At 36.8% G+C, this 26,494-nt stretch overlaps 1 protein-coding gene across 1 annotated transcript in view; it reads right to left on the reverse strand.

The window, feature by feature from the left end:
• Nucleotides 1-17,925, reverse strand: part of ndst4.S (N-deacetylase/N-sulfotransferase (heparan glucosaminyl) 4 S homeolog) — a 147,446-nt gene extending 129,521 nt beyond the window's left edge. Inside the window, exon 1 of the mRNA XM_018243367.2 lies at nucleotides 17,185-17,925. The gene's annotated coding sequence lies outside the window, so the exon portion shown is untranslated. The remainder of the gene's footprint in view (nucleotides 1-17,184) is intronic.
• Nucleotides 17,926-26,494: the final 8,569 nt, after the last annotated feature.

Consider the following 26,494-nt stretch of genomic DNA (forward strand, 5'->3'; position numbering starts at 1 on the left):
TCAATTTACCATTCAAACCTTAATAAATCTTGCCATTAAAGGAGAAGCAAACACTTTCAGCACAAAACCCCTCCCCCCCGTAGGCCTACGGGGGGCGGGGTTTTAAGCCAAAAGGGTTTCCTTCTCCTTTAATGTATGACCTGTTCAGAAAGCAGCAAGGAATGTACTATGTATTTAAAATATTTCATTTAGATGAAAAATTGATATCTAAGCCAATATTTGTTTAAAAAAATTACCAGCTCAGTGTTCTAATCAGTTATTGCCAGCTGCTAAAATGCCAGTTTTTGATTTTTATTGCTGTCTAGCAGAAATGGGTGTAAAAAAAACCTTTTGCCTCTGTAGCTACTGTCCTTATGAGTTCATTTTTAGGGATGTAGCGAACCGCCGCCGATGTGTTCGCGAACGCCGTTCGCGAACACCGGCAAAATTTGCGAACAGTTCGCGAACTGTTCGCGAACTTCGATCATCCGAAAATCGTTCGATTCGAACGATCGAAGGATTGTAATCGTTCGATCGAAGGATTTTCGTTCGAGTCGAACGATCGAAGCCATTGGATCGAATGATTTCATTCGATCCAATGCTTCGATCGTTCGATTCGAACGAAAATCCTTCGATTTTAGAGCTCGAATGGTCGAATGGTCGAACGATTTTGACGCGAACGCCTATTGGCGAACGTCGCGCGACGTTCGCGAACTTGCGGCGGACGCGAACAGCCGATGTTCGCCGCAGAACAGTTCGCTACATCCCTATTCATTTTGTTATTAATGTAGAATCTTTTGTGACTCTGTGTAAAACAATGTACTAATGTTCAAAGGATTTGTTGTTTTAGAAGGAAATGACTTGTAGAGGGGCTAATAGATATAATTTGCAATCATTTGTTTATTATTCACTTTGTATTAACTAGAGTTTCTAATGTGCAAAAGACCAAATGTCAACTGCCAAAGATTTTTTATACACCCACAAGGCTGATTTAAATAGCAAACACATAATGGACTGAGGCCAGGGAAAAAAAAAATCCCACAATCTTTTCAGAATAAAATAATTTATGCTGGGATTTTAATTATATAATATAATATTATATAAACTAAAAAAACGTGTAACTATGGAGACTTGTCCAAATGCTTTATTTGAATTTTTTATATAATTTCCCAATAAACTTAAAAGGCAGACTATAATTAAAACATATTTGGTGGAATGTTTTCTTACACATTTTCCTGTTATTGTGCGTTAAAATATACAGGTATGGGACCCATTATCCGGAAACCTGTTATCCAGAAAGCTCCGAATTATGGAAAGGCCATCTCCCATACATTTTATCCAATTTTTTTTTAAAAATGAATTCCTTTTTCACTGTAATAATAAAACAATACCTTGTACTTGATCCGAACTAAAATATAATCAGTCTTTATGGAAACAAAGCATATTGGGGTTATTTATTTTTTACATGACTCTCCAGTAGACCGAAAGCTCCATTATCCAGAAAACCCCAGGTCCCAAGAATTATGGATAACAAGTTCCATACCTGTACCTATATTATAAAATTATTGAAAATTATTTATATTGTTTTCTGCACTACTGTAGAATGTACATGTAGAATATACAAAGACATATATTGTCAACACTCCAGACATGTTAAAGTTATATGCGGAATTACACTTACACTTAGTACTTAACGGCATCATTTAAGGTGGCCATACACCCACTGATCATACATATTTGGTTACACATGGAAATAGCCAAATCTACTGTTCAGTTCATTTGGCCAACAAAACAAATTCTCGGATCTTAAAGAAGGTGAAGAGGAACTGTGACTCAACCATACATCCACCAACAAGGTACAGCACATCAGCAGATTAAATCATTTTGAATAGATCAGCAATGTGCAAAAACTGTTTGCTAAATCTTCTGTCAAACTGAACACTGAAGTGACATACATAGCCAGATATTTAGATAGTTGCTTGACCAAATTAGGGCTTGCATGTACAGCTTTAGTTGTGTCAGTATTATTTGAATACTGAACCAAATTCAAAGTGTGGTTCTCTGATAGTTGTATTTTGTGGTAGTCAGTCTCTTGTTGCAAGAGGTAGCAAGTACTAATTTAGAATATAGCTTTTTGCCACTGTTTGTAATATGTTTACATTTTGTATTTTTCAACTGTTTTTTATCATTGATGGTACTGACAGTACCCTGTTCCTGTGCAGCTCCTCCTGTACCCTACAATTAGTTAGCAGGGTGATGTATAAAATTATGATAACGGGCATTCAGTTGGATTCAGAACTGTCATATAAAGATTCATAAACCCACACTGAAGCCAAATATTACTATTTTCCACTATAAAAATACAGCCACTCATATGTGTTCACCATGTATAAAAATCAAATACTGTATTGAATATTTAGTAACATGTGACAGCCGTAACAGTTGGGGGCAGATTTACTAAGCTCGAGTAAATAATTCAAATGCAATAATATTCTAATTTCGAAGTACTTTTTTTGGGTACTTCGACCATCGAATTGGTCAAATTCGATCGAATTTGATCGAATGATTCGAAGTAAAAATCGTTCGACTAATCGATAATCGAAGTACTGTCTCTTTAAAAAAAACTTTGCCAAATTAAAGCTACCAAAGTGCAATGTTAGCCTATGGGGACCTTCCAGAGCACATTTCTAAGTTTTTTTTGATTGAATAAAAATCATTAGATCGATCGATAAAAATCATTAGAATTGTTTGATTGAACGATTTCATAGTTCGATTGAACGATTTCATAGTTCGATTGAACGATTTCATAGTTCGATCGAACGATTTCTGTTCCATCGAACATTTTGCACTAAAATCCTTTTTACTTGAGGGTCAAATTCGAGGGTTTTTTAACCCTCGAAATTCGACCCTTGATAAATCTGCCCCTTGGTGTTAATTACTTTTATTCTGGTGGTCTCAACATGCCACTTAATTTGGTAATCCTATGCATATTGGTTATCAAACAGCTTAGACGCCTAATTCGTACCTAATGATAAGTGGCATATAAGGTTGTTTAAACTGCAAGTTTTCAGAAGATTTTCAGAAATTTCATAAAAAATAAAGCTTTAAGCCAAGCTTTGCAGTTTAGAGGTTTACCCATTTTGGATTGGTTAGAATGTATACCTTTCAAATACATGCTTATTTCTACATTTAAAATTAGCCAAAAATCTCTGTAAAACCACATACTATGGTCATGATAATCCAAGTGGCTTTACTGCGTATGAAAAACACAATAGAGCTTGTTTAAGTACAGAATTACAATGTCAAATGTGAGTTGCCACATTTCCCCTCACAATTACAGTATTAATGCATCTGTGCATGGATTTGTGCTCACCCCAGTTACATCAGACAAGAAGAGTGTAACTGAGCTTATACATTTTGATGAATTCATCATTGATCTCAAAATTGTCAAGAGTTGGGATTGTGTAATCATGTTCAGTATGATCATTATCCATGATACAATCATATGTCTTTTATTTATATGTAACAAAGGGTGATCCATAGTATTATTGGTTTCCAAAACCCTTTGGCTCTGTTAAATTCTACATATATTTACAGTAGATAAGGAGTTATGGTCTGATATAGGAGATCACACATAGTGAAGAAAAATTATATTTTTTTGTCTAGGCATGTAACCCATTTTTTATTCTGCAACACTGTAGAATCCTTAGCATTTCAGCAAAAAAATAAAAAAATAAAAAAAATGTTGTAAAAGGTAAAAATAAAGCCTTCTCTTTCTCATCATATGAATGAATGATTCCTTTTTTGTGAACTCTGTCTTCCATTGCTTATGCCAGCAGAAAATTGTTCTATAAATTACTCATGTAGGGTGTATTGGGATTATATGGTCATCAAAGTTCAAATTAGGTCTACTGTACTGAAAAATATATTTGAACACGAGTACACCTTGCTCTAAAAGTACATTACTGAGATCTATTGCTGCGATACAAATATGTGCAATACTAATATAATGCGAAAATACAAGTGATTTGTAAAAGAAAAGCACTACATGATTTATTTTAATATACTGAGCCTTTTATCACAGGTACAGCAATCCTTCTTCAAAACTCTGAAAACAAAAAATTGGATACTTAAATGTTTTGATCCCGTGAGAGGAATTTATTAAATTAGGATTCTTCTAACTATCATTATGTTTGTCATCCCTTAAGAATATTTTCAGACAGTCCTGTCAGACTGTATTCATAATGTCATCTGTCATTTCGACAGGTTTATGACCAAGGTTCAGGGCAGTGTGCATATCCTTAATTTGCCAATTTAATTAAATACTTAATAATGTTCTTTGCGGTTAGCATATACATGGCGCTGTCACATTCTTAAGAACTTCCCATGTGTATACATATGAAATTTGAGAAGTTTCCTTAAACTGTGCAATAGATTGCTTCCTATTTGTCACAGCTTAGAGATGTTTTATTAATATTTTAATGAATTATGATGCCCCCCTAGTTTAATTGACTACACACAGCACTAATACAAACAAGAAGCATGGCCACTCATAGCACAAATGTAAAAGAAGTTTCCTTATGTACTTGGCCTGAGTTTAACTTGCATAATGTAGTAGGATATTAATGCTTATCCAGAACTTGCTATAGTATGTCAGATGACATTTTCTCCTATAAATACTACACAAATTAACATAGAGTTGTAAATGCTCCTCTGTTGAACTGGTGATGGCAAACTCTATTTCTCCATATGACAAATTAACCCCATAAAATTGACAACATGTTATTTGTAACCAGAACAACCAATACCTGCATAAAGTCAATAGTAACCCTGTCGCATTATGTAAATTTCACGCACCCTGGGTAGTAACTGGATTCCAGTTGAGGCATGCTATTCTGCCTATAAAAGACACCTTTAATTTCGGTCCTGGCTCTCCATTAATTGGGTGCCACCATGTCTTACTGCACAAGAACCAAGAAACCAACTGCAAACTCAAGGAAGGCTCTTGAAGGACAGAACAAAGTGTAGTCTGACAGGCTGGGTTAAAACCAGATAAATCACCAAATAATCATGAGGCGCAATCACAACCAGTAACAGACCGGGATCAAAAACAAAAAAATCAACACAAAGCACCAGACTAAAGCAGGAATCAGGACCAGAATATAGTGAATTCAGGAACAAACCGACAATCTACAATGGGCAGTGAGTAAACTCAGAGTTAGGGTTTGTAGAAAGGCGGATGGTAATTTATGAGCACCTGCGGCCTGATTAATATCAGCTGAGCAGACTAACTCACGTATGCAACGTATTCGGAGGTCCAGAATATATTGGGACTGATCGATACATCGCAGGTACAAACTACATGTATCCGACTGTCAGATGAAGACGCGGCATTCACATCCGACAGTCAGATACATGTAGTTTGTACCTGGGATTTCTCGATCATCCCCATTATATTCTGGACGTCTGACCAGGACTGTATTTAGGTCCAGTGCTGCCCTAGGCATCGGACCTAAACATGCCCTCACATTGTGCGAGTGGCGTCAGTGCATTGTGTGTGTGACATCACTGCGCCATGCGTGTGCCATCATCACATCATGTGCTCCTACCCCTTACCCCTCAGCTCCGTCACCCGCCTTAATATAAATACGGCCCTGCGTCCGACACATCGCATGCATGTCATGACCTGGGCGCAAATTGATACTTAACTTCCTACGGAGTTCAGCCCTTAATCCCAACCTGAAAACTCAAGGACAACCAGAACTGCCTGCTCATGAAGAACAAAGGTATTACAGACTGCATAAAAGCTGCTGGTTTAAATGCAGCCAGCATGTTACATACCAGTTTGGAATGTAAACTAATGCATTGATTATCATAGTTGCTCATTAAATTACTCTGATTAGTAAGTTTGTTTATCCATTTACTATACACCCTTGAATTTTCCTTTTCTTATATATAAATGTAGCCCTTTTTATTTTTTTTCATATTGTATATCCTGCATCATCTGACATTAGTCTATACTAAATGATATACATAATCCCTCTAATGTAACTTGTGTTTATATGTCATCATTCCTTAGCACTCAATAAATCCCTCAGAGCTCACATTCCATCTTGATCAAGTCCCATGAATAAGCATGTCATTTTTATACCCATTGAAAACAACTTTAGAAAACTGGGATTCCTATCTGAACCAACTTTAACAAAACAAATAACTTGTCTTCTGTCAATTGCTTAATCCAATGACCCTGCTTTTCACACCTGGCATAAAAATACATCTCACTACTATTCTTAGATTATTGATTTATGCACCACCGATTGACCACATGATAGAAAATAAGATGTACATCTGTAATTCTTAACGTATCATATCATGGTACGGCAAGGCTTATTTGAATCACTGCAATAATCAATCTCACCTTCATCAATCCATGCTACTTATTTAACAGATTTCGCATTTCATCTTTTTGTACTGAATAAGCAGAATCCACAATACTGATTTTAAGACAAACTGTAGCATTTTCTTCATAATAAATGAATATTCAAGATCAGCTATCCCCCCTGTGTTCCTTCTTTCCTACCACCTCACCAAAGAACAGCCACTTGACCATACAATTGAAAAGAGAAGGTTACATATTAACATTACATAACTACTACATAACAAACCAAAACCCATTCTAACAGGAAAACTTGTATCATAGCTTTAAAATAGTGATGGTGAATAAATTTGACCTGCACGAATTTGCGGCGAATTTCCACGTTTTGCCACCGGCGAATAAATTTGCGAATCTCCCATGAAAATTCAATTAAATTTTCGATTTTTAAAATTTTTCATGAATATGTGCAAATTTCAAGATTTTTCGCAAACGTTCGAATTGTTTGAAATACACAATTTTTTTCGTGAAAACGTTCTAAATTCCATTTTTTTGTGAAAATGTTTGAATTTCCTGATCGTTTTGTGAATTTCGTGAATTTTGTGGGAAATTCACAAATTTTTCAATGAAGTGAAATGGGAGAAATTCACCAATCACTACTTTAAAACAGTATCAACTCAAAGCCTAATGCCTGGTCCTGCCTCCTTTCAAAGTCTGCAGTTGCAACTGCCCATTCCCCCAAACCAACTCACCTTGCCCACTGCCCATTCAACTCACCCTTGAAGCTCAGAGTCAGAATACCCCCACCAACTGTGCTCTTGATCCTCCACATGTAGGAAGCCAACTGTCATGTACAGTAACTTCTAGTTCTGCCCTTAAACCCTTAACCTAAGGATCCTCTCTAGACAATCACTACTCAGGGAAGGAGGACGGAGGCCAGTCAGCCCACTCATGTGCTGATTACCTCCATAACACCATGGTTCATTGGGGCCCCCATCTTTCAGACTCTGGGGAGGTGTGCATCATTACCCATCATGGACTTACTGTGGCACCCCAGTTTTTGATAAATATCAGATCTAAAGCTCCAGTATTTTAACATCCTAGTACTCTATACCATATAGTATTTCTGAGCTGTTGCTCAGTTTCATTATCTTATTGTAGTAGTTCAGACTAAACTTAACATGAGGATTCTCTGACACATGAGCCATATTTGGCTCTTAGACAGAACATTTTTAAACTTGTTCAATTTATCAAAAGACCTAATTACCACCATTTAAGTCATAGTCATCTATTTGCAGTTTAATGCAAAGTGACTAGATCCTCATTAAGATAAATAATCAGTCCTGTCTGCCAGATACTGGGAAATGTATGTCCTCTACAATTTGTGTTTTTATGAGCATAAAGTGCCCCTAATAAAATTATAAAAGACACAGGAAGTAAGCTTAAAATTCCATGAGCTGCTTTAAGGCACTTACAGTAACTCATGGTCCCAAAATGTTTTGGGGTTGCAAATTTCTCAGAGAGAACTTTTTTGGGCAGGGCCTTATTTAACTGAATTGACCTCTAAACAATTTACAACACCATTTTGCCATTAGACTGAAAGAAGTGTTTGGGTGACATAGTTATGGTTTGGGCTGGGTCATGGGTCTGGCAAAAAGAATAGTGGAATACTTCATAATGCTTTAGCTGCTCGCTATTTCTTCTTGTTTGATGAATATATTGTATGTACAGTAAATTGGTGTTTTCCCAGCTACAACTATTACTGAAGAAACATTGTGTAAAGAAACTAAATGGAATCAACTACTTAATATAACTATGAGGTGTCTGGTGCACCCCTACAGTAATGTTCTGAAATACTTTGGCTTTTCATTGCCTGATTTCAGAAACCCGCAGAATGTAGTAGCAATTCTAGAAGCATTCCAAAAAGTGATGAACATGTAAGTTAGTAAGAATTTTACAGAGGCAGAATATGTTTTTGAGAGTTTTGTCAAATCACAATTTTGGATTCACAGACCTTTTCGTGTTTTCTAATTTACACTTTCAGTTAAACTATGGTATATATTGTCACTGTCAGGACTTTATACTGCCTCTAATAACAGATATACCAATACATTTCTTTAGAAACAATGGAGAATAGTTATAAAAGGATAAACTGGGGAATACTAAAGGATTCTAAGCAGATAAATATTTTCTTGATATTCAGGGTATTAGTGCTCAGTGCAGCTCAGCAGCAGCACTAAGCACTATCACACATTCAAATCCTTACTCCCCAAAGCTATCCACATAAAAGGTGAAAGGATTCGATTAATCATGTTCCATGTTGGAACAAACTGTTCCATAGCATAATTGGAGTGGTAGTTATCAATTACTCAGTAATGATACAATAATATATCTGCCCCTCCTTTAGTCTTACACATATACCGTAACTAAAATAAAGTACATTATAAGAAAATGCAATAATGGCAGCTTTTTCATTTGAAACATATAAGTGGCAGATTTATTATACAGTAGTAGGGATGTAGCGAACTGTTCTGCTGCGAACTAGTTCGTGCGAACTTCGACCGTTCGCGTCCGCCGAACGTTCGCGAACGTTTGGGAACGTTCGCATTTTGAGTTCGCGTTCGATTCGAATACAAGTCGTTCGACCATTCGACCATTCGAATTCCTTCGACCGCTAAAATCGAACGATTTCCATTCGTTCGAACGATTGTAAGCATTCGATTCAATGAAAAGCATTCGATCGAATGGCTTTGATCGTTCGATTCGAATGAAAATCCTTCGATCGAATGATTAAAATCCTTCGATCGTTCGAATCGAACGATTTTAGCGGGTGTTCGAAGTTCGCAAACTGTCCGCGAACGTTCGCATTTTTTGCCGGTGTTCACGAACGGCGTTCGCGAACACCAAATCGGCAGTTCGCTACATCCCTATACAGTAGGTCACACTGAGGAAGCAAAAACAATTTCCAGATGTTCGATCTACAGTTTCTCAAAACTTTTTCCAACAGCCAAGTTTTTTTTTAATGAATTGGCACTTTCTCAAAACTGATAAAGGTTTCAGTTTGTCAAAATGTGTGAAACTGTTTTGTGCAGTCAAACTCCACTCTGCCCTGCAGCAAGGTACTGCTCATTGCTGCTCAACAGTAGTGCTAACAACTATCACCTGTCTGAATCCTAGCTCCCTGATGCAAATTGCATTCGGGAAGAAAATATTCAGACAGTTGTTTTTGATACTAAGTGCAAATAAAAAATGAACATAAATTGTTAAAGCTATAGCAATGGGTTACTACCAAAAATGCTCAGTAAGAATGACAGAACCTTTATAAATCATCCCCTAAATATGAAAACTTTTGTTTCAGACTGTGCACATCAGGTCCTTAAAGTAATTCTGGAAAGAACTTAACATTTATATGGGTACACACGGTAAAAGTTGAAAATATTTCACTGCTACGTAACCTTTAGTAACCATCAGCAGGTTGCATTTACAGTTTCACTGTTTGAAAGTTGTATGTTTTTATACATGTGTTTTTTTATCAATACCAAATTGTGTAAACCTGAACACTCAATCACTTAGTATAAGTTAATTAAAAATTGTTAAATATATATGTTATGAAATATACACAATAGACAAAAAGGAATGTCAAGAGTTTAATACAGTATGTAAAATAATACATTTTACATTACTTAGGCCATAACCACAAAATATAACTATATACGTTACTTTCTTAGAATGTAAAACATATGGCCAACAATAATAAAGGGCAATGTGAACTGCAGAATATCATATTTAAACCAAACAAAGGGCAAGCTACAATTTATAAATATTGCAAAATGCATAGAGAATGCACACAGAACTGGAAAGAGCACCCTCTGGTGGGTATACAATAAAACACACTGGGAGTCATTTATCAACACTGGGCAAATTTGCCCATGGGCAGAAACCCATGGCAACCAATCAAATTGCTGCTTTTATAGTTCTACTTTAGCTGGCTTTAAAAACCTAATCACTGATTGGTCACTATAGGTAACTGTCCATGGGCAAATTTGCCCAGTATTGATAAATGATCCCCACTATATTAAAACATCAATAAAAACTTATACAAATCAATTCCTTATAACAGAGTCACACTGGGTCCTGACCCTGGTTGTTGTTGCTCTGTTCTCTCTCCCTGGCCCCGGTTGCTGCAGAGCAGTGGCATAAATAGATAGTACTGTAACTAGATATTACTGGGCCCCACAGAATATTATTTTTCAGGCCCCCATAATGTTTAGCGATTGACTTGTTTTACCAATATTTATTAAAGCTGCATATGAATTAGGTCCTCATGGGGCCCCTATACCTCCCCCCCCTGCAGTTGCAGGGCCTGCTTCCTCTGTAGTTACGCCCCTGCTGCAGAGTGAAGAAAAGGTATGCCCGGGGGGTGGTGTGTGGGTCCCTGGCCCCTCAGCCTGCATTACTTGTGCAATGCTGTGCTCCATGAACTATAAAAACTAACAAGTAGACACAGGTATGGGATCTGTTATCCGGAAACACATTATCACGTTATAAAGGTCCAGAGTGTTCTGGATAACAGGCCCCATACCTGTACCTTTAATCTTCTATATAGTAAATAAAAAGGTAACAACCTAGGTTTGCATCCATATCTTTGAGTTTAGTATAGTTAATATTGTTTTAACATATTATACTCGGATTTATTTATTTATACATAGGCTTTTACCTTATTTATTTATATCCACCATAAAGAGATATTTATAGGTCCTACATACTTTTAAAGGTATCGAATCTGTTATTCAGAATGCGTACGACCTTTCCGTAATTTGGATCTCTTTACCTTAGGTCTTCTAACATCATTAAAGTATTAAATAACCACATTTAATTGTTTTGCCTCTAATATAGATTCATGCTGCTCAGACATGGGGTACAAGGTACTGTTATTTCTTTTTTCTCTGTAATAATAAAACAGTACCTTGTACTTGATCCAAACTAAGATATGATTAATCCTTATTGGAAATAAAAACAGCCTGTTGGGTTTATTTAATATTTACATGATTTTCTGGTAGACTTGAAGGTATGAAGATATAAATAGATCGTTTATCTGGAAAGCCCCAGGTCCCAAGCATTTTGTATATATATATATATATATATATATATATATATATATATATATATATATATATATATATATATATATATATATATATATATATATATATATATATATATATATATATATATATATATCATATATATATATTTTAAATATAGCACTACACTAGCACTACAACTACTGCCAAGCTTTCACAAATTAAACATTTTGAAGAGGCACTATAATTTTAATGGGTATGGTATTAGGATATGGAAAAAGCCAGAAAGACAAATAAAAATAAAATATGCAGTTTATTAAATTTGATTCATTTAAACAGAAGTTAAGGGAGTCATATTTTCCATTTTACAAATTCATTTCACATAGTTGAGTGGTGAAAAGTTTGGACTATTATGCATATGGTGCCAACATGTTAGTACTTTAGCAGACATTTACATCACTGGAGCCAGTTGAATTTCCCTGCCGTAAAATCACATATGGTCAATTACAGTTATAGTACCAGTATGTTTTTGGACTGTGGGAGGAAGGCAGAGCACCCAAAGAAAATAGGGTAGAATATACAAGCTTGGCACATTCAGTGCACTTGCCAGAACCAAATATTGTTGTTTTGCAGCCTACTACCTTGGCACCATCCATGGCAAACCTCTGTATAGTTTTTTATGTTAAGGTGGTTTGTTTGGGCAGCTGATATATATCAGCACTGCAAATCCCAACACAACATGCCGTGGTACCAACTTTGGAACATTTTTTTTTCAAATTAGTTTACAGTTATTGTACTAAAAGCCTCACAGATTTGTTGATTTGAAAGGCTAATGTATATCTATATTAACAGTGTGGGTGGAAATATGAAAACACATTTGTATAAATAGATTTAGATAATTTACTGTAGTACAGTTTCAACCCCCCATTTGTCTCTTGCATGCTGAAGAAGCTGTCTCTCAATGATTTGTTCTGCATTTCTGGAAAATTTGATCAATAATACACAAAGCGTTTTCCTGAACAAGGTCAAATTTACCTTAACCACTTCAACTCTTGAAAATGATTTCACCACTCCTAAAGAAACCAAATTGATTTCCCCTAATGCAATTACAGATGCTCTGTCTACTAGTAAGTCACATTATCTAATATAAAATATATTAAAAGTGTGAAGAACATATAAAACTTTTTTTTATTCAAATGGACTGCAACCAGGCAATTGTAAGGGCCTGAAGGCTCAGTATGGAGTGTGGACCAAGGAAGAGGCAGTACAACAAACAAAGTTCAAGGTACAAAAGGGATTGGCAATAGAATGGTCAGAGTCCAGGCAAAGAGATCAATCCAGGCAGAATAGGGTCAAAACGGTTAAACAGGCAAAGGTCGGTACACAGGAATCAATATAACAATACTAAAATCACACCCAGGAATGCACAAGGCGAAACCTATATTTGGGCAATGTTGCAGTCTTCAGGCTCCTTTAAATAGGCCTCCTTTGGTGACAAAATTGGACGTGATGACGTTGACGCTGGTGTGTTTACGCTGGCGTGTTTATAGCATCCATTCCGGTGCTGGCATCCAATCGGCTGGCGAGAAGGAGCTGGCGTCACAGTGCTGCGACCAGGAAGAACCATGTGGGAGGACAGGGCGCCAGTGAGTTGTTTCCCTTACAGCAATTTCCCAAGGCTGCAATGGGGTGTCACCTTTTCTGGACAAAAATATCAGCCTTCCTATATATATGTAGTAGTTTAACCCTGTTAACATTGGCAATAAGTACCATATTTATGAACTGGGCTTCAAAATTAATTGCCATGTGGTATCCTCCTGAAAATAAATAGTTTTTATTTTGAGTAAACTATAAAGAATCAGTCATATTTATAGAACAGTTATACAGGTCATCTTAATCCACTGTTTATAATAGAGATACGGTAGATAGATTCATAAATTTACAGTGCATCTGGCGTGACTATTATATGATGTGATGTGTTATGTGTGTAAATTGTACAATTCAAAGGCACCAGAAATGTAAAACCTACATTTTGTTACTTTCCAGGAAATCCTGAAACACAGGTGCAAAAAATAATAATACATATTTTGTAAAATGAATGCTAAAATTAGTGTTTGGGTCTGTATATCTATCTAACATATACAGTATGTCCAATCTTTTTTAGCAGCAGAGGTGAGTGAAGTTGATGTAAGTGAAGTACTGTATGGTGTACCTGTCTATAGAGGCTGCCATGTCAAAGCAGAAGAAAAGGAGGTTCACCACAATGCTTTATGAGATTCAAAAAAACCTGCAGAATTTAATTTATTTAAATAAGTGGTAGTAAACTGCCATTTGTCTTTAGTGTAAGAACTTTGACCAACTACTACAACATATCCCTGTAATATGCGTGCTTAATGGGCATAACTGCCTATTTACTATTGCCCCAGACTGCAATATTGGGTCTGTGTAATGCATAAATGAGATTTTTGGACATCGCCAATTCACTAACAGGCACAGGCACCAATTCGCTAGTGAAAGAGACCTTTTGCAGCGTTCATTCGCACTCTATCACCAGGCGACTTTTCGCTCTTGTGAAAGGTCGTTACTCTGCAAATTCAGTAAAGTGTAGATTTTACTGAACGTTACCTCTTTCGCCAGAGTTGACTATGCCACCTCAGACCAGACGAAGTGCTAAAAAGAAGCTAGATCTTCCTCAATCTTCTGTCACTTACATCATATCCTGTGAGCCGAAAATGCATTACATTTACAAAAATGCTGGCAACTTTTCTTTTTTTGAAGCTGGATTGTCTGCAAAAGTCCTAACAAACTTTTTTTGGGGAACCAATTTTCTCCAGACATTTCATAACATATGGAACATTCATTTTACAAAGGGCTCATGTGCAGGGCATTATATTAACTCCCTTGTCTTAATTAAGGTTCCCTGGACATTTGTAAGAAAAAGTGGTAACTTCAAGCATTTACACCAACATTTATAATAAAGACCTTCATACAACTTTAAATTACCCGCCATATGCAAATTGACCTAAGCACAAGATCACCAACGGATTTTTGCTGGGCACAAACCAATGCTAGTGCATCTTCGCTATACAATGCATGCATTGCTGAAGTAACGCTATATGTAGCCCTGTAAGTAGTACAAGTGCCAGCATCCCATGGCAGGTGGAATATCCCTAAATTAAATAAATTTCCCCCAGGTGCCTTGTCCTGCTCCCTTTCCTTGGGCTCAGAACCTTGTGTGATGTTTCAGTAACATTTCCAGGCACATAAAATCTCCTGAGACAATTTGAAAGGAATGACGCGCTATAGACATATATATATATATATATATATATATATATATATATATATATATATACAGTATATATATATATATATATATATATATATATATATATATATATATATATATATATATATAGATATAGGGCTGTATATACATAATCGCGAGCGCGTGTGTGTATAGAGTGCGCGTGTGAAGCTGAGAGCGAGTGCATTTAGCTGGGACTCCAGGTTATTCAGTACTGATGATGAGGAAGCCATACCTTCATATAAAGGGCATGTGTTGGACATGTCCATCAACTTGTCGCCTAGTTTGTTTACTCTCCATTAGGTTCCACAATAAGCAAGATCCTTCTTATTAACGTCTGATTAAAGCACATATTAATTATAGGTCTTCTTTACACCAGAATATGCACTATGTATTTCACCTGATGTGCTAAATGCAACTGGCATTGGGGGAATATTTTGGCCTATTAGTGTTCTTAGTTCTTGCACCTCCCTTTAAGAGATAAGCCCTAATGTATCTTTTAATGTATGTATGTATGTATATTTTTATTTGTAAAGCGCTCCTTGAGGGCAAAGCACTGTACAACAAAACAATAAATTAGTAGTAACAAACAAGGGGTCATTGGAATAAAACGTAACAATAAGTGCATTATTAGAATACAATTCACAAAAATATACAATATAATTACAATGCAGATTAAGTGCTCAGTGTCAAGGAAACAAAAGGCTTGAGGACCCTACCCCATAGGGCTTACAGTCTAAATGGGATAACAACTTTGGAAAATTGGTCTTTCCGTAATTTGGATCTCTATGTCTAAAGTCTTCTAAGAAGTAATTTAAACATGAAATTAACCCAATAGGATTGTGTTGCCACCAATATGGATTAATTATATCTTCGATTACAAGGCACTGTTTTATTATCATAGAGAAAGAGAAAATCAGAAAAAAAAACATTTTAAAAATGGAGTCTATGGGAGATGGCCTTCCCGTAATTCACAGCTTTCTGAATAATGGGTTTACGGATAATGGATCTTGGATCCCATACCTGTATGTATAAAAATGTATGGTGGTGTTAAGATCAATTTAAACTAGTAGTCACACCCTTCACATCCATCAAAGAGAAATAGAGAAAGGGAGAAATATAGAGGAGTCACTTTTCTATGGACTCTGCATAGAAGTTACAAACCAGTTAGAATTATCTGGTAGTTTGGGGGGGACATCATGGCATTTTGCATAAGCAATTTATTCGTCAAACTACTCTTATGTGCTAGGCACATTTCTTTTATTTTATTATTTATTTGACATCACTAAGAACCAGCCTCTCTAGTTCACATGTGGAGCAACATATAAAATACATCAACCCCACCCACCTCTAATCCTTCACTGATACTTAATAGATAAATAGATAGTTAGATAGAGAGATGATGGCTACAGTAGATGGTAATTTGAGTTTTTACAAAGAATAAAATATAGAATACAGCTTTCAGATGATATGAAGACACTTTTAGGCCTTGTTTATCACATTATACGTCACATGCAATATTCTATCTTAAATATATTTTAGCAAAATCTACAATACTGAACGCTCTCTGGCAACACTTTGACAACTTAACTTGCATTAAGATACATTCTGGGGCAATGTTTCAATTTCAATTCAACACTGAAACTTTGCAGAATTACATTTTGAGGACCTCACGTAGGATTCCTGCTTGAAGCAAGTATGATAAATAGCTCACTTGATGGAACTTTTAGGTTTCTGTATCTGTGTTGTTCGTAGCATCGCTAAAATAAATCGACGCATTGACTCATTTCCGACACAAAACTGGCATGTAAATATAAACTGCGAATCAATATTGTAAAGAGCAATTGCCAAATGGCAATATAAAAGAAAAATTGCTTAGCAAACAATCTGTCTTTATCACAGGACCATCTCTAAGGAAAAAAAACTGGATCAATAAATGAATGAAATAACCGATGCACAGATCTGCTGGATAAGGATTCCTGTGAGCAATTGCTGCAAAATGGTTTGTAATTATTCTTCATTAAGTTCCTTGAAATTAGCAGGAATGAGCTAGCAGGGTCCAAAGGGGAAAACCACTGGCAAACCGTCTGCAAAAAAGCATTTGCAGTTTGCTGTTCCATGGTTATCAATGTCCAAACATGCAGCACTCAGTTATGATAGAAAGACAGAGCTCAAATGATGAGCAGGAGTCAAACAAAAGGTGGAGTTTATTCTGCTTTCCAAAGAATTATTGCCAAGTGTTTCCCTATATTGTGTTAATTTTCTATAATTATTGCATAACTAATATTCAATAGGTTTTTTTTCTATCCATTCATGAGAGTTTGTTACGCTCATAAGTCAAAAAGACTTCTCGATTTCAGACTCAAGCATGCATGTTTGCTGTAAAACCTATAAGACATGACTTCATTTTTCATTTGGGGACTTTTTAAAGTGCGTCTTACCTGGATGGTTCTACTTGACTCGATGCAGGGTAGGTTCTCCAAAGCAGAGCTCAGTTGTCCCGGATTTAGGAGAATTAGTGCTACCTGTCAGTTCTCAGCTTCAGTAGCCAAAGCTGCTGAACTCTCTCATAGCCAAGCCCTTTCTGTTACGTTCTCTCGCACACACTCAGCCTGAAATCCGTAAACATTCAGCCAGCTGGAATGATTCGCAAGTCTCTTTAGTGAACGGGTATAATGCACTTTCTATCTTGGACACCAGAATGACACCAGGGAGCATTAAGAGACCAGTAGAAATGCAGTGAGAACTATTTAATCTCACCCACACCAGCTGCTTGCTGCTTCGCCCCTCGCTAGGCTTTGTGTAAAGCTAAAGTCATTTTTCCCCACTGCTGCTGCTGCTTGTGCTTTTTCCTTTCTCTCTTATCACCAGAAGTAGAGCAGCATCTAGCAGTATTATGATTGGCAGAAGCAGCCAATTCCTTCAGCTGATCAACATCAGGGCTCTCAAGGACCGTGAGCTGTGCTGTGATGTCATTGAGATTGTGGGATGCAACTCATGGATCCTTTCCAATAGAAGCTAATTCAGAGATCAGCTGCATTCCTCTCAATCCACAATGATTTATGAGCGACTCCTGAAGGATTTGCAAAATCTGTCACTGTACAGTTGGGGCACTTCATTCTATGCACCAGCTGTGTTCTAGTCAGGCAGCCGTGTATCCCACACACCCCTCCTGACACCTTCAATCAATGGTGCTATAAAGTGCCTGATGGAAAATCTGACAAGTTTCTGTAGTTCATCTCTTTTAGGTGATTATGGCAGTCAAATCAAACCATGTGCATTGACTGAAGTGAGAGGCAGCAATAAGAAGGTCACAGGTTTTACTTTGACTCACAATCTGTTATACTAATAAGCAAGGAGGGGGTGGGGGGGACTTGCATTCTGTTCACCTGATTTAATATAAAAAAATTAGTTTATTGCCTTGGATATATAAATTTATTTCAGCCCCTAAGGCATTTCATGGGTACATTCTAAAATCATTTTGTTATTAATACAAATTAGGATACTGAACATTTGTGTTATATATCGCTGGAGGCTGATTTAATAAAATGCTTTAAATAAATCCTGGGGACTGGGGAGGTCACTTAATGCAGATTACAGACAGACAACTGAGAAAACTTATAATAAATTCACATAAGAGTGTCAGTCAAATGTTTCACATTGGAATTAAATAGCAGGATTAGTCTTATGCTGCGGAAAAGGCTATGATCGCAAATCTTAACAAATGTGTCATTAAAAGCAAATGCAGATATATTTATTGAACAATATAATTTCACTTACCATAACAGTAAATCACTTCATGCTGCTTGATTGTATAGAGCTACTCTATTGCTGCTACTGTATTTTTCTCCCAAATGAATGGCTATAGATATGTGTTTTAATCATTTCTAAAATATATCAAATGAAAAGATCAAACATGTTCATTTTAGAAATAGCTTTTGTTTTCACATCCTTCGAGAAGTATAAAGGTGCAGCTTACTGTGAGCATGTTCCTTTTCTGCACATATGAAGCTATATTGTGAGATAAAATTAATGGTTAAAGTCTAAATATAAATAGTCTATACCTCCTCTATTAAATCTTTTGCCCTGAATGAGGACTATAAAATTAAACCATAGAGCATACATCCTCCAGAGCCAAAGAAGTCAGGCCCAGTCAGGGTCGGACTGGGGGGCCTGGGGCCCACTGGGGCTGCTACCCCAGGGCCCCCCTCTGCCCCCCCCTGTGCTGCACCGGAACGATGAATATGTGTGCATGCGCCGATGCAACACCAGTGTGCACGCCGAGTCTGTGCACATGCAAAACATGGTTTTTTCCCGGTCTCCCGCCAGCCCAGTCATCTTGCTCCACCAATATAACACAACTGCTGCTGTTCCCTCGCTGCTCTTTTCTTCCTTCCCAGCTACAGTTGCCATTGCTACTACTCCCTACCTCTTCTCCCTCTTCCCCATCCTCCAAACTTAAAGGGATTTTGTCATGGTAAAACATATTATCAAAATGCATTAGTTAACATTGCTGGTCAAGCAGAAATCTGCACTGAAATAATTTTTTCTAAAGAGCAAACTGATTTTTTTATATTTCATTTTGAAATGTGACATGGGGCTAGACATGCTGTCTGTTTCCCAGATGCCTCCAGTCATATGAAACTTCAGTCACTTCAGTTTACTGCTGCACTGTAAGTTGGATTGATATCACCCCTTCCCTCCCCCCCCCAGCAGCCTAACAATAGAACAATTGGATGGTTACTAGATAACAGCTCCCATACAAGATAACAGCTCCTTGGTACAGTACATATGAGAATACCACTCAGTAGAAAATATTCATGTCCCACTGTGACTTCTTCTGTTTCATTGAGTTGGAGAAAAAATAGCCTGCCTCAAAGCAGTTTCATCTTGAAGTGCTGACTCTTTCTGAAAACACAGGATCCAGCAAAATGACCTGAGATGGCTGCCTACACACCAATAGTGATGAGTGATTGTTTGGAAGGCATGGATTCTAGATGAAATTCTGCATTTCACCTTCTACGGTTTTTTTTTTTTTTTTTTGCAAAACTGCAGCAGAAATCCACTACAAAATATTTCCCAGAGACAAAAAAGTCAACATAAGACAAAATTAAATTTCAATTAGGGGATTAGGTAGAGGCCCTGGCCTAGCCACTCGCCAGTAATATAAATTTTTTTTAAAAGATTGATGCCAATACCTTGTCTGCTGCAAATGGGGGGTTCCCAATCTTTATTCCATGGTGCTCATGACACTTCACAGTTATCAAACGTGGCCCTTCCTCAGTGAGTTACTGAGGAAGAGCCATGGAATAAAGATTGGGAACCCCCCATTTGCAGCAGACAAGGTATTGGCGTCAATCTTTTTCAAATAACATAAGACAAAATGCCCTTTGACTTTAATGAATTTGGGGTGAGAAAAAAATTGTTGTGCGTGAAAGAATTTGTCGCGTGCAAAAAAATGTTGATACCTATTGGCTTCAATGCATTTTGCGCATTTTTCGCCACGCCACGGGACAGAATTGCTCATCACTACACACCAATATTACAACTCCATCTCCTTTAGCCTGGTCTGATAATTATTGGAATGCCTAAAAATATTGCAAAAATGATATAGCCATTACTATACAGGTATGGGATCAGTTAACCAGAGGCCTGTTATTAATGCCAGGTCAGGCATCCTAGGCAACCAGGCTGGTCGCTCATGCATGTCAGAAAGGACCAACATGCTTCAAAAGCTGGCCATAACACACTAGCTGGCCATAACTTCGAGAGGGGACTGGACTAGGGATTTGGGGCAGAGACAGTATGTGCCCAGCGCCGTTTCTGTATCCATTGCCGCCTGAGGCGGCTCCAGTAATGCCGCCCCCCCAGCCCGATTCGATTTCCGGGGGGGAGGCAGCAACGCTAGTGCGGAGAGCGCAATTGCGCTCTCTCGCCCTAGTAAAGCCGAATTTCCGGTTCAAAAACCGGAAATTCGGCTCTTAAAGGCACCAGGAGCGGCTTTTTGCCGCCCCTGGAAACCTAGCTGGCGATGCCGCCTGAGGCGAGCGCCTCAGCTCGCCTCATTGGCGGATCGCCCCTGTATGTGCCTGGTGCCACCCCCCATATTTGCGCCCTAGGCACGTGTCTACTCTGCTAAGAGAGAATTAGAGTCCCCAATGCTGTGGCATTGCCCCCAAATATTTATAAATACTCCTAAATGTAATAAAGTCTTCTTAGATTCCTACTACTTCAGTGTGAGTTGTTGATGCTTAATAAATATAATTTACTAATGATGATGAACATTGTTCATTTTTTTATAATATACAGTATAAATAAAGACCCACATCAGTGCAATAATAATCCTTAAAAGGCTGCTGAAAAAGTTTATTTCTAATACTTTCTGACTATTTTCTTTTTGCTTTAATATACAGTATGAGAGTTCTCATCAAGTCTATTAAAAATGTAAAATAGGGGATAGCAGAAGAGGCATGCTCTGCACACACAGTAAGTTAATTCCTCACTCTACAATATACTACATGGAAAATAACCTTTTAAGTAAAAGGTATATTATCTTGTGGAAAAAAAATCATACAATGCATGCAAGTATCCGTCATTCATTCAGAATAGCAGGCAAAATGAAACCAAGAAGTTTCCTGTATTGAGAGAAAAGGTATACTTCAAATCTGGCTAAATATTCAAACAAATGTTCTTTTCCAGTCTTACACCAATGAGAAAAAACATGAAGATTCCCATACCTTAAAAGGGACCCGTCACCCAAAACAATTATTCCAAATCCTATTTTATCATGTTAGTCAAGCAAAATTAACTTTAATTACACTGTATTAATCATTTGAATCTTGTTTCCATCAGTCTGGGAATTCATAATTATAACAAGCAGGCAGGAGCCATTTTGTGGACACTGTTATTAAGGCAAGCCTTGCATCATCTAAGAATCTTGTTTGTGCACCAGAATGGGGGACCTGATGTCCATCCCCATGCATTGACGGCTACACATTTAAATGGTTAAGAGAACAGGAGAATGTGTGTAGAGCAGTGACAACTACTAAGTGCTGAATGGAAAGTGAAAATAATTGCCTGCCACACCTCTATGCCTAAGGCTTTTTTTTATTAAAGCTATGAACGCTTTAATAAAAAAGAAGAATTAGGATTTCAATGGACTTTTATTATACAGCTTTTTATGTCTGGGTAACAAGTCCACTTTAAAAGTATTTAGCAACTGTTCAAGAATTTGCAACTGAAAAATACTGTATCATAGGAAATCAAGGGATATTTCATGCATGGTTTATATGTTTCCAGCACAAACTTTCCTTGTAACCATGTAACCATGTAACCATGTTCTCATTTTCAACAAGTTGCCGAGTATGAGGATATATTGTATTTTAAACTGCATTTATTCCTATTTCTCATGATCAGTCCTTTCCATCCCAAACTGCCTAAGAATGACACAAAATCTTTTTCTTTTTTTGAGAATATCATACGTTCGACTCTGTACCTAGCTGTAAATCTCCATTACTATGATTTAATGCAATATGTGCTCCCGAGGTTTTATACACTTCTTCTGGACAAATTGATTTTTAAATGCAATAGCTTTAGCAGCCTGAATTTCAGGTGTTAAACAAATGTCGTTCGGGTTCAGGACTGTCTGACCACATTCATCTGAGACATAGAATGGAAGGCTAAGTAGCATGTAAGACTGGGCCTAGCTACACTGTATTGGAAAAGAACTTAGGATAACATTGTCTTATGTTTCCTGTAAGTGTTCATTGATATCATTAAATATGTAACAGGCAGGATAATAAGTACAGGACATCATTGCAATAAACCCAAACAAAAAAAAAATAAAAAATTTTATGAGCACAATTTCCCTTGATTATAGTGGAGGATAATTTATTAATATAATAGAGGTCAAACAAAAGAAGAGAGAATTAAATACGAGAGTATTCGCAGTAATATATTAATATATACACATGGTAATTCTTATTCTAAGAAATGTTGGAAATTAATACTAATGAATCATGCACTGTTCAATGAATCATGGATTTACTCAAGGTTGTGTGAAGCTTGAACTTAGACTAAAACAAAGAAACATTTATTTTTAAAATCACAGTCTTAGTTTTCACAATTAAGCAAGGAATATAGAAAAGCTTTGTAAAAGATTATGAGTGCTCATATATGGCATGTGGCGCAGTGCAAAATTCAATTAACATGTGAGTAGATAATTAAGGTAAGTAAAATATGCTGCATCCCTTACATTTTTTCCAAAGGAAATTACAAAAGCAATGGTATTAGTTAATGGATATCTTTACATAGATTCGGATGCTCTGAAAGCATAGATAAAAAGAAATCACAATCACTGTGAATTGTTCAGAATTGTAAGAAGCTTAGATTACTTCTGGTTTTGTAAACTATAGCAGCCAATCAGATGGTTGCTTTTAATCAGCAAACCGACAGTTGCGACTTGTTAATTAGTTGCTGTGGGCTACTACAAGTGATATGTTTCATTTTGCTTCACCGAAAAGAATTGCAAAACTGAAAAAATTTGTGAAATGGGTGAAAAATTCAATAGGCGTCAAAATTTTGTTTACATTAAATTTTTACATGCGTGACAATTATTTCTAACTCCAAATGCATTAAAGTCAATATTTGCAACTTTTTTTTTAGGGATGCACCGAATCCAGGATTCGACCAGGATTCAGCCTTTTTCAGCAGGATTCGGATTTGGCTGAATCCTTCTGCCCGGCTGAACCGAATCCTAATTTGCATATGCAAATTAGGGGTGGGCAGGGAAATTGCATGACTTTTTGTCAGAAAACAAGGAAGTAAAAAATGTTTTAACCTTCCCACCCCTAATTTGCATATACAAATTAGGATTCGGATTCGGTATTCGGCCGAATCCTTCACAAAGGATTCGGGGGTTCGGCCGAATCCAAAAAAATTGGACTCGGTGAATCCCTTTTTGTCTTGGCGATACAGCAAATTGTTTGTATAAATGCATTAAAGTCAATGGGCATTTTTTCTTATGGCGACTTTTTTGTTTCAGCAAAACATTTTGTGGTGAAAGTTTGCCACAGACGGCGAAGTGCTGAATTTCACTGTGAATCCATGTCTGGCGAAAAAACAAACTAGCTCATCACTAGCTACTACAGCTTTGTCCATTTTATAAAGTCTCTAGTAAACTTACATTCTAACACTAGCGTTGGGCTACTCTTTCCCATTTTGCTTCACTGAAAAAGTAGTAAAATGATTGTCAAGTCAATGGCCGTATTTCTGAAGCCGTTTTTTTTCCAAACCACATGAGGTTTTTTTTCAGTGCACGGTACATAAGAACTATGGGGGGGGGGGTTTCTGAGGTGAAACCAGGCAAAAAGTTTTGTTCATCGCGATTTAACACTAAGAAATGTAATGAACAGATTTATTGCAAACTTTTCTTTACGTAGTTACATAGTTACATAGTTACATAGTTAAACTGTGTTGAAAAAAGACAAATTGCATCAAGTTCAACCCCTCCAAATGAAAACCCAGCATCCATTCCCACACCCCTCCCTACTTTCACATAAATCATATATACCCATATCTATACTAAGGGCTAGATTTATCAAGGGTCGAATTTCGAAGTAATGGGAGTTTTTTTTAATTGAAATTTGTTAAAAAAAAAGTTTTTAACTTCTGGTGAATAGGCTGAATTCGAATCACGTGAATCAAAGTTTTAGCGCATTCCATCAAATTCGAATCGAAGGATTTGCCCCAAAAAACTTCTAATTTTCAAAGTCCATCAAATGACTCCAAATAGGTTCTAGGAGGTCCTCCATAGGCTAAAATTGCAATTTGGCAGGTTTTAGATGGTGAATGGTCGAAGAGACAGTACATGATAAATTTCTATATTCGAATAGTCAAATTTTGTTCAGATTCAAATCTTATTTTGGCTTATTCGATAGTCGAAGTACAAAAAAAATAGCTCGAAATTTGAATTTTTTTACTTACTGAATTTTCACTTTAACCCTTGAAAAATCTGCCCCTAACTATAGAGTTTAGTATCACAAAAACCTTTGATATTATGTCTGTCCAAAAAATCATCCAAGCCATTCTTAAAGGCATTAACTGAATCAGCCATAACAACATCACCCGGCAGTGCATTCCACAACCTCACTGTCCTGACTGTGAAGAACCCCCTACGTTGCTTCAAATGAAAGTTCTTTTCTTCTAGTCTAAAGGGGTGGCCTCTGGTACGGTGATCCTCTTTATGAGTTACATTTTGAATTCTCCCTATAAGGTAAAACTGTACTGAAGATAAATGATCATTTACTTATACAGTCACAGCATATTAAGCAGGACAACATTAAAGGGGAACTCCACACAAACATAACTTGAGCTTTTTGAAAAATAAACAATTTCAAGCAACATTGTAATATACATCAATTAAAAAATATGCAGACTTTTCATGACTTTTAATGGTTTGGAACAGTCCTCTAAGTCTAGTCCCCTGCTCTCGTTATCCCGGAAAGCCCCAGGTCCCAAGCATTTTGAATAATGGTCCCATACCTGTATATGCTGTATCCTGGTTGCAATTGCTTGATGCAGGGAAATCAATAGATTAACCCTACTGTCATCCTTCAGGAAGGGTAAAAGAGAAAGCTTTTAAAATTGATTCACTGACCGTGCCTGTTATCTACAGTACATGCAGTTTGTAATTCAGAGTGTCCAAACATCTATATTTTTTTATATATATTGATAACTCTTTTAGTGGTTTATGAAAGAAATATATAATACATTTATTCATTTAAATGTGCTAATGTGCGTATCTATTTAGACATAAAACAACTGGTAATGGAAGCTCATGAGCAAAATATACTGCAGGTACTGTATAAACTGTACAGTAATAGACAACAGCTGGCTTGTGAGTGTGTTAGGGACTTGAAAACTGATAATTTTCAATGCTCTTAACCTGCCCTTGACAAATGAATAACAACACTACAAACGGAAAGCACGTTTAACAGAAAAAACAGCTTTTGTAACTTGTGTAGATATTTCTTTAGGAAATAAGAAGAATAAACAACAGAAAATAATACAATAAGACTCTGCTTAAAGACCTGTACTAAGTTCTCCAGTGGAGGGCAAACTTGTATCAGATATGCAATCCTCGCAACACAGTCACAGTTTTTCTCAATGTATTTTCATTTATCTTAAAACACTGGCTCCAAAAACAATTGCAATGTATTAGCACAGAAACGTTTGCATGTATCTATCAATCTATCCATTCATTCATCAAACCTCTCTTTTCATTACGGCCTCTTTCTTTTTGTCTATAGATTCCACCCCAGTGATCAGTGATTCAGGGGGGTTCTGAGTGTTGTTTATATATTTAGTGCCAGGACAAAAAAAGTGTTTCATGCCTCCAGCCGAGATGTCAAAATCACAGAACATGGAGCCAGTTGTAGATATTGCAGACAGGATACTAATTCCTTTTTGTATTAAATGGGTCACTGACCCATGAGAGATGTGGGTGTGTTTTATTTACTGGTGCTGATTTAAGAATCAACTTCTAATGTTATGACTTCAAATGAAACTGGGGACACATACTCATTATGCAGTACAATGTGCACATTTTGGATACAAAATGAAAAGATTTTTACATACAGTGAAGTGTTTTTTTCCCCCCAGAATTACAGCATAATTATGCGTACACTGGCTTGCATGTGATGCAGCAAAACAGATGCAAATTTGTGTACCTTTTGGTAAATTACACACACT

The sequence above is a fragment of the Xenopus laevis genome, chromosome 1S (genome assembly GCF_017654675.1).
Source record: "Xenopus laevis strain J_2021 chromosome 1S, Xenopus_laevis_v10.1, whole genome shotgun sequence".
Taxonomy (NCBI): Eukaryota; Metazoa; Chordata; class Amphibia; order Anura; family Pipidae; genus Xenopus; species Xenopus laevis.